Below are 9,157 nucleotides of genomic sequence, written 5' to 3'. Positions count from 1 at the left end.
GCTGCTTCAGGTGTAACACTGAGAGGTGAGACAGATCAAGAATGGGCACCACACATTCAGTGGACCTTATGCAGAACCCACCAGAAGCATTATTTCTATTGTCTCAGGGCCCCCAGTTTTAAAAACAGACACCCTCCAACCCCCATTTCTATTCCTGGAAGCCTACCAGAACAGTAGGCTTTGGCTTTGGGGCCTTGGAGGCATTGCCAAGGGCATATTTGAGCCCTTCCAGTTCGTTTGCTTGCTTTTTTGTTTTTTAAAGGACACTTTTAGGCCTGTGAAGCATGTGATACACCACTAGGAACAGCTCATTTTATCCCCAGGTCCACTGAAATCACTTACTGTGACCTAAATTCAGTCACTAAGCCCTACTAGGGTAGACTGAATCAGTTGGAGATTGGTGACTCAACACTGAACATAAATCCCATGGATTCGTGGGTCTGCTTTGGTTGGGATTATTTCCTTCTCTTCCTGGTTCAGTCAGCAGCCAAACATCTCCCAATGTTTTGGCAAAGATATAGGTGAGGGGCTAGGTGTGTGTGTAGGACACTAGATGTTTAGCTTGGAACACCAAGTTATTTTGGGCCAACCCTGACCATCAGAAATCAGGTTCTCGAGGAATCAGGTAGAAGAATCAAGAGCTCTCCATTCCACCTCCTCTTTTTACACCAGGAACTGGGACTTACTTTCTAAAAATACAACTGTGCATCTTTTGACATCCAAGATGGACATAATACATATCCCATTTTAATGGTGGTCTTTTGGTTGGAACACATTGACCTATAACTTCATGGAGAATTCTCATGTGTGTCAAGTAGCTTTCCCTTTAATTGATCCAAAAAGTACACACATCTTCAAAACCTCTTGAGTCTGACACCATATTTATTTGCTCAGAGGTGGCAAGGAGTTACAGTGTTTGATGGTAGCCTTCTCCCAGAAAGCTTCTAAGGCATGGAGGCTTCAGGGATCTCAGGTTTTTATAGGGGAGGTGTTGAAAATGATGGGAAAACAGTTGACTCATTCTTCAGGCCATCTCCAAATATTGCCAATAAAGCCTTTGTCAAGTTTCCATCGTCTGCGGCTTTCCAGATTCCGCCCCCCCCCCGTCCCCCACATAGGTGATTTATTTCAGCAAAACAGCTCTCCGGTCACCATCTGCTAAAGCACTTACGCAGTGGGCCAAGTTGTTTCTCATGCTATTGAAAACTATCCCTACCTATCTTCCAATTGGACAAATATGCTGGGAGAGATTTGCATACCTTGATAAATCACAAGCACTTCAAGACTACAGTTCAGCTAAACTGGGGCAGGCCAAACACCTGGCTAATGTGAAGCTTGGATAAAAGAGAGAGGATGGAAGGCATATGGCAAACTCAAATTGCAAGGCATTGTGGGAAAGGCCTGGTTCAGATTGTAGAGATAATACTTTGGCAATACCATGTATCATTTATTCAAACTGGAGGAATCTAGGCAGAGAACAAGGGTCCCTAAAGTGGTAGGGGGCCCAATTACACAGCATGCATAGAACCACCATCTGGAGATTAGCAGTGAATTACAGTCTATTGCTGCTAGGCAAAGTGAAGAGGAGTTTTGTCTCAGGTTTACCATACCAATGCATGTTCCTCGGGGCTATTTATAGATGCCTTTCCTATTCAATAACATGATCTTTTTAAAAGGTTTTTTTTTTAAAGTTTTTTTTTTTAAGGTGTGCAATTGAGCAAGTAATTTGTTCTGTTGCACATTACAACCAGCTCCATACTCACAGGAGTCAGAAAAATGCAAGGAAAATGTTTTAATTCCTTCTAGTGACCACTTCTGATATTGCACCTAAAAAGTAGTCCTGAGTTGACTAGATAGGCGGGATATAAATAAAATAAATAAATAAATAAAAAGTTCAAAGGACAAAAACAAATACTTCACTATGGAGGATATATAAGAGTAGGGCAATAAAGCCAAAAAACCCCTGGCAAAAGTAACTCTTGAAAGTAAATGGATGTAATTCATTACACCTAAGTAACATGGGTGTTCCCCATTATGTAGTAAGCATTAACTTTGTGACTACTAGTTCCATTACTGATTACCACAAATGAATAAATTACAGGCAACTATACTACATGTAACTAATTACTTCCAAGCTCTGTGCCAGAGAAAAAGTTTTTTTTTTTTACTATCTGAATCCCCAATGAACATGGCCATCCTAAATAAATAGACAAGATGAATTCTATATGATGAAATCAAAGACTTTGTACTCAAGCATTCCATTTACATAGTGGCCAGCCAATTGCCTATGAGAAGCTCGCAAACAGCACTTGGGCACAATTGTGCCTTCCCCCATTTGAAGGTATGTGCACATACAAAATGAATCCAGAAAAATTGGCAAATTGATCAGAAGCATGAAAAGAACCTATCCAATGCAACTTTTATGATACTTTGCACAAAAATCAACCTCACAATTTGCGCAAATTTCAGTTTTTAAAATGCAAACACTGTCATCAAAAGTGGTAGAGAAACTCTTCCCATTTCTTAGGGGAGGAGGAAAACATTGACACTTCATGAGACAAGCAAGGGTTTACACCAATTCTGTGAGATGGAAGGGTTGATGATACTTGTCTTTGGCTTAGGCTACTATCCTTTTACCACATGTGGGCAAGAAGTGGATGTGGCTAGGTGGCAAAGTCTGGTCATGTATCTGGTCATTTGATTAGGCATAAAATGAGATCTCCCTCTGTAGGTGGAGCCACTTCTGCAGTTTTTCTTGCATACGTGGTAATTCCAATCAAATCCTGCCCATAGAGCTTTTCACAAGTGAAGTCACTGAAAGATTAAGTGCAGGAACATTTTGTCTCAGAAAATACAATCCCTATGGCACAGGCAGAAGCCAGAACTTTTTATAATATTTTATGAAAAGAAACACAGGGGGTGGAAGGAAGACAGCTATACTGTGTCTGATAGTCCACAACAGCACTAGAAAAAAGTTGACATCAGATTACAAAATCAATACATTCCTTGCACTGTCTAGTTTCATTTTCTTATTCAGTTTCTTGTTTTCACAGGGTAATAGGAATGTGATAACAATGTTATATTATGATTTGTAAAAACCACATAAAGTTCAGCTACTGTTAATGATTTTAGAGTCAAAGCATTTATTTCTTCTCTCTCTTTTTTGGCAAAATGTTACTAAGGTTATTTATCAAGATCCTTATCTGTGACTAACAGGAGAACACATCTAGCTGATAATCTGCTATTCAGTGTTATTGTTTGTAAAGAGTGCAAATTACCACACCATATAAGGAATAGAAAACACTGGGGACATAATCCATCCAAAGTTAAGCCTTTTAAGTCTCACTGATTTCAAAGCAAAAGACAATCACACACTTAACTGCCCCTTGTTGAATTAAGCAGGCTTTAAGCATTTTTAACATTGTTTGGATCATGCTGTATAAAATATTTTCATCATAACTGTTTGATTAGCTTTGTTTTCCACACACACTCATGTGGCACCACTGACAGGCTTTTTATCAGTTGGTGCACATGGCAGGGCAGATGCTGAGATTCTGACTTAATAGGGGAGGTTTGAGTTTCTCCTTTCTGTGCTACTGCTACTCTGACAACCGTCCTCTCCATGGCTGTTAGTTAATTTTTGAAAATTAATCGTTAGTCATCAATCAACATCATGTGTGGTCAGAGGTGGTGAGGTAGCTGTGGTCCTTGAGGTGTCATTTGACTACAGCATCCATCATCCATGTCCATGGGAGTTTGCTGACTAGGACTGACCAACATCTGGAGCACCACATGTTCCTGACTTCTCTAACGCATGGCTCAGCTCTTTTCCCACTGCAGGAAGAAAGTCATAGAAAACCTTTTGCCTCAGAAAGTACAATCCCTCAGACGTAGGCAGAAGCCAGAAATCCCATTTTAAGGCCTGTGAGGTTAAATATGTTATGCTCTGTAGTCTGGAAACCTATATTTATAGGTCAGAATCCCTTTCAGATTTTAAGGGCATGCCTCATGATACCTACCTACCTAAGCAAAGGATTGGCCCAATGAAAGCAATGGGTTGTCTTTCTGCCTTAGGTAGATGTAAACACTGTAAACATCAGAAAAAGGATGTGTAGTAAAAAGGAACAGAATTTTGGCCATAGATTACAGACTGAGTTTTGTGCTCTCTCCCTTTGTCTGAGACACTTTCAGAAATGCAGTCTTTTTCTCTGTGTAGCAGTTAATACCACTTGCGGGTCTTAGAATTCTCCGCTGTAATTCAGAAGGCGCATTAGAGTTCTCTGACACAGAATTCTAAGTACAGTAGTGCCCCCCATGAAGGCGATAACCCGTTCCGGGAAAATTGCTGTTAAGCGAAATCGTCATGCGAAAAGCCTTTCCCCATTGGAATGCATTGAAACCTGTTTAATGTGTTCCAATGGGGAAAATACCTCGTCGTCCAGCGAAGATCGCCCATAGGGAAGCCATTTTTTGAGCGCCAATCAGCTGTTAAAATGGCTGCCCTGCGAAGCATGGGTCCGGAAAACACAGAGCAGCCATTTTAGGAAGCCAACGATCGTTGGAAAAAATAGTTGTCTTGTGAATAAACGGTCTGCGAAGCACGGACCAAATCATCGTCAAGCGGAATTCCCCCACAGGAATGACTGTTTTGCGAATCGCTATAGCGATCGCAAAAAGTCATCGTCATGCAGTTTCGTTGTACAGTGGGGTCGTCGTCTAGCGATGTACCACTGTACTTCAGGAAACTGCAGTTCACATGTAGGGTGGAGGCATGACACCTGAAATGGTACCAAAATGATGTAACTGTGCCGTGTAGATCAAATCTACAGTACAGAGTCAACTGACCTGATTGCTGAAGTGGATAGGAAATGAACAAGCGCATCGGTGTCAGTAGAGAATTAATATCCATTTGAACTGCTGGACAGCTCAGTGGTTTAGGCATCTGGTTGAGAGTTCGATTCCCCATTATGCCTGCTTGACAGGGAATGGATTTGATAACCCATAGAGTCCCTTCCAGGTCTGCAGTTCTAAGATTTTTGTATCAGTTGGAAATCTGACATGTATTAAATACAGTTCTCAAAAATACACACTTTTAATATAATTTTTGAATTTTTACCTGAACTGTAAAATTCAGAGAAGTGCACTGAAGGGGTTCTAATCAGTGTACTAGGCCAGGAAATATAAATTAGATGGGTTTGTTTTAGAATGTCCACTAAACAACTTATCCCCCCTTAGTCACTGAATACTTTCTATATTTTCAAGCAAAAGAATTGTAACCAATATACCTTCTCCTCTCAAACCAGAGAGGTGCAGTTTTCCCCTCTCCCCTGAATACAGATGAATAATTATTCAAATGCAAATGATCCCCAAAGGTCCCACAACAATCACCATTGTTCCTTGCAGTCCTGGGAAGCTCAGGCCTCTCCTTTTAAAAACATTTCACCACATTAGAAATACCATTCAAGTGTTGCAAATGTAATGAGAAGCAGATGCTTGTCCCGTTCTACCTTAGATTAGAATCTCTGTTTGCATTATCGTTTTCAATCTCTTATACATGGATAGAAATGGGGAAATTGGTCAGTTTTGCATCCTCCTTCATTCAGATTTTTTTTTCTTTTTAAACTGAGGGTCTGTCCAACATGAACAGTGAGAAATTAGGATTTTGTTAGATTTGTCAAATGAATTTAAAAAATAAAGTGAAACAGAATTGTTGCACATTTACACCAATTTCAGTAGGTGCGTCTATTTGCAGCATATGTTCTACCTGCTTGCCAAGTAGAGGTTTGAGGTTAGGCGTCTCTTGGTGGGGAGAAGGTGCAGTCTTAGCTCAAGAGTCAGACTGTGGCTGAATACACATGGATTCAAATGCAGACTTTAAACAACTGAGCACTGAAAGCCCAGACACAAATGGAATATGTCTGTTTTACTTTGTCCTGTGTTTGATTTATTTATTTATTTATTTTAACCACCAGTCAATTAGTTCCCATTCTAAATGTGAAGAAACTTCTGGGAAACTCTTATTTTAAAAAATGAAATTGCCCCCATTGTAATGGGAAAAAATATTTTCCTCTTGGGTGTTATATCAGTGCCACTCCTTCAACGGAGAGCAAGTAAGGGGGATTTTGTTCAGAATCACAAACACAGTTACCAAATATGAGCAAACAGCAAACAAGGCTTTCAGAAAGTCATTCCTAAACCAAAAATTTCCAGAAAAGGTCTCACTTTCATTACTCTAGTCCTAGAACACTCTGTGCAGAATCTTGGAGCCTTAGAGCAGCCATTCTCAACCTTTCTTTGGTCCAGCCATAAACACAATATGAAAGAAATACAGTGGTGCCTCGCATTATGACGTTAATTCATTCCAGCGAAATTGCTGTAGAATGAAAACATCGTAATGCGAAATTAAAAAGCCCATAGAAACGCATTAAAACCTGATTAATGTGTTCCTATGGGCTTGAAACTTACCGTCCAGCGAAGATCCTCCATAGCGCGGCCATTTTCGCTGCCTGTGCAGCGAGGAATCCGTCCTAGAAAAGAGCAGGGAGCCATTTTTTTAACCTAGTGGTCATTTTGAAACCGCCGATCAGCAGGCTGAAAATCGTCATTTTACGAGAATCGGTTCCCAAAGCAGGGAACCAATTATCGCGAAGCAAAATTCCCTCATAGGAAACATCATTTTGTGATCGCTTTTGCGATCGCAAAAAGTTCGTTGTAATACGATTTCGTCATTAAACAGGTTGCTCGTCTTGCGAGACACCACTGTATAGGCGAAATCAGGATTGTATAAGGTGCATAACAAACCTTATAGGGTGGAGTGTGCAGAATTATTTCCAGTCTGTAGCCCTCTTTAAATGTGTCAGAGCTCCCCGGGGGTAAGCTACTGTTCTGTTTTCCATTCTGCAACTCACAGAATGGCTCTATCTCCTAGGTTGTGATGCAAGTTGCATTTACTTTGCTTTCAAGAATGGAAGAATCTGTCCATTTTGTTTAATGATACAAATCTAGGCAGGCAGGCAATTAGATCTTAAAGGCCTAAATCCAATTGTTAGTCCCAACAAGAGTGAATTTATGCAAACTAAGGAAGTCAAAATTTGTCTACATTTCATTGATTCAGTGGGTTTACTCTAGTTGGAATTAACATGGATTTTGGCCCAATTCTTTCTATAAGATTAATAAAGAAATAGATTTTGATGAACATTTCTCTGAACCTTTTTGCCATCTTGAACTTTTAAATTTGTTGATTTAATTATGTGATTGCTTTGATGACTATTTTTAATAATCTTTTATAACTGCTTGTAAGCCGCCCCGAGTAGACTCTGTCTGGGGGGGGTAGAAATCGGATAATAAATAAATAAATAAAATAAACCAAACAAAATGCTCAAACATCTGCATTGCCTCAGGATCAGCAAATATATTTGTTGGAGCGAACCAGCCCATCCCCAGAGCAGTTCTACTCATACCTTTCTGACCCCTGTCAGGAGCTTCTACTTTTTTTTTATTGTTCTCTTTTGGTCCATTTCCCGTGTGTGTTTATAACCACTGGAAATGGACCAAAAATGATCCTTCCTCCAATTTGCCAGGATTGTGAAGTGGCTTAATAAAGCAGCCACTTCAGGATGTTAGCAAATTAATCACTTCCTTAGCAATGTGGAGGGGCAGAAGAAGGGGGAGGCAGTAGTGTGTATTGGGCAATGAGTATTCACTGCATCACTTGCAAAAAAAAAAAAAAAAACGAACACAAAAAATTAAAAACAATCAGAACGCTTCCTCCCGGAAGCTTTTGTTTGCTTTTCTTCAAAAAGATGTTAACGAATACACATATAGCTAATTCAACTCTGTAACTTTAAAAGGTAGAGGGAGCAGGGTATAGAAGTCCATTCCCAGCATCGCTTTGTTTCCCATTTCTTAATAAACTACAAAGATCCCTACCTGGCCACAAGGCATTCAGTTTTGGCTGCTGAGTTGGAGAGGAGGAAGTCATGTGTGTGTGAGAGAGAGAGAAAGAGGGAGGGAGGGAGGGAGAAAGAGAAAGAGAGAGCGACTAAGGGGGGAGTGGGAGACTGAGAAAGAGAGAAGGTTCTGTGCAAGTGGCTGCTTAGAGACACTTCGAAAGGTTACTTATTGAGGGACAAAGGTACAGTCTGGCAGCGAGGTGGTGAACATTTCAGGGAAGTGTTTGTGGGGGTGGCCACAAGAGAGGCTGAAAGTAATTGACTGGCTTCCCCTCCTCCTCTTGCACACACATCAATTAGGGAGAGTCAGGGGCATTAGAAGAATGAGGTGCAGGCCAATCAGGAAATCCGGGTCTAAAATCAGCACATTTCACAAGACCGTCCACAATGCTGAACTGAACGTGTAAATTACCAAGTGTCAAGGTAATTTTCAGAGCACATTTGGATTTGAACTTTTTTAGCTTGATCCAATGCAAGCCATGCCCTGTCTCTTCAAAGCTTCAGCAGTCATTTGTAACGACCTACACAATGTTGGATGCATGGTTCAGATTACCCTATGCACACAAATCCCATTTAAACACTCCTTTAAATAAGCAGCATTTATGATTCTTAATGCTTATTGGACAGCATAACTTTAGTGGGAAGGATTTTCTGAGGATACAAAGGAGGGTACTATGGATGAAAATAAAAATAAAGCCATGTAGCCCAATCCTATGGATGTGTAAAACATTACCTAGCTCTGTTTTATGGCTCTCTCTCATGATGATTCATAAATCTGTTCACTGCCAAGTGATTATAGGAGAACCTACAGCAAATTTCCCCAATGCCCTCTATTTATGCTGAGCTCCCTTTGGTCACATCCAGCATGATCCTCGCCCATGCTGGCTGGGGAAATAGTAGTAGATTAACACTTCTGGAGGGTTGGAGGAAGGCTGAACTATAGAATATCAATATATATATATATATATTTGATGGATATGTCAGTTTCTGGGAAACACAAGGTGTGTGCAAACACATGTACCACACAGTCTTTCACTCATGACCAACTTGTGAGGTTTTCATGGCTGGCCACCATTTGATCGGCCCTTGGCCTGATCCAATTTTTATTCCATTCTTAGGAGTTTTGTCCATGGCTTTTGAATACTTTTCGAACTAGCCAGCATCAGTTGGTCCAACAGAGATTGATCAATTAGTATAAGCACAAG

General features: G+C 40.5%; 1 long non-coding RNA gene across 1 annotated transcript; it reads right to left on the bottom strand.

The window, feature by feature from the left end:
• Window positions 1-267: 267 nt before the first annotated feature.
• On the bottom strand, window positions 268-8,754 carry LOC144589060 (uncharacterized). Its single transcript, XR_013544942.1, has 2 exons — window positions 7,930-8,754; window positions 268-6,527 (listed from the first exon to the last, which is right to left on the bottom strand). It is a non-coding gene; the product is annotated as an uncharacterized LOC144589060 (long non-coding RNA).
• Between the last annotated feature and the right edge of the window lie 403 nt (window positions 8,755-9,157).

This window comes from Pogona vitticeps, chromosome 4 (assembly GCF_051106095.1).
Source record: "Pogona vitticeps strain Pit_001003342236 chromosome 4, PviZW2.1, whole genome shotgun sequence".
NCBI lineage: Eukaryota > Metazoa > Chordata > Lepidosauria > Squamata > Agamidae > Pogona > Pogona vitticeps.
This window is presented reverse-complemented; position numbering and strand designations above follow the sequence as displayed.